General features: G+C 42.2%; 1 protein-coding gene across 1 annotated transcript in view; it reads right to left on the reverse strand.

Annotated features, from left to right (window-relative positions):
- LOC105448010 overlaps positions 1-688 on the reverse strand; it is a gene marked incomplete at its 5' end in the record, with an annotated part of 5,169 nt that overhangs the window by 3,358 nt on the left and 1,123 nt on the right. The gene's annotated exons all lie outside the window — the stretch shown is intronic.

The raw sequence follows: 688 nt of genomic DNA on the forward strand, positions 1-688 counted from the left end.
TTCATCCAAGGTGTCCAAACACTAGCTAAAACCTTTTGAATGTTGTTCAGGATCATGACATTGATAAAGGCCAATGATCTTGGCCATCTTTAGCTAGTGTTTGGACACCTTAGATGATGCTAATGCCGACAGTACTCCAACTTTCAAGCTTCATAACTCAAGGTTTATTTCATAAAAAATATTTTATTTATGTGTTTTGGAAAGTTCTCGAGGCGTGCTATAAGAACATGTAATGAAAAATTGGGGGTTCTATTTAAAAAATTCAAAGTGACCTTGTCCTGACCTTGACGACGCCACTCAGGGTCAAACCAATGTTATCATCTTATGTCCTCCTCGAAACCCTACAACTTTTGTCTGAAACATTTTTTCCTAATGTGCTTATTTTTCGAGATATTCGACTGGATGGATTAAAATGGTCCACTTTGTATATATATACAGGGTGTCTCATACTCAATGGTACACCGCTTGTGGGGAGGTAGTGTGGACAAAACTGAACAAAAAAGTCCTCTACCATTTTCCGATCTTCGCAATAGTTTTCGAGATATTAATATATAAAGCTCGTCGAATCTGAACGCGCGGCGAGATACGCCCGCCCGCCGCGGACTACGGTCGTCATCGCCGCGCACCAAGTGGATGGCGCGTGGTGGGGGTAATTTATTTAACACCACTAAGACGCCTAGCGCGCGGC

Source organism: Wasmannia auropunctata, unplaced genomic scaffold (assembly GCF_000956235.1).
Source record: "Wasmannia auropunctata unplaced genomic scaffold, wasmannia.A_1.0 LD336090.1, whole genome shotgun sequence".
NCBI classification, from domain to species: Eukaryota; Metazoa; Arthropoda; class Insecta; order Hymenoptera; family Formicidae; genus Wasmannia; species Wasmannia auropunctata.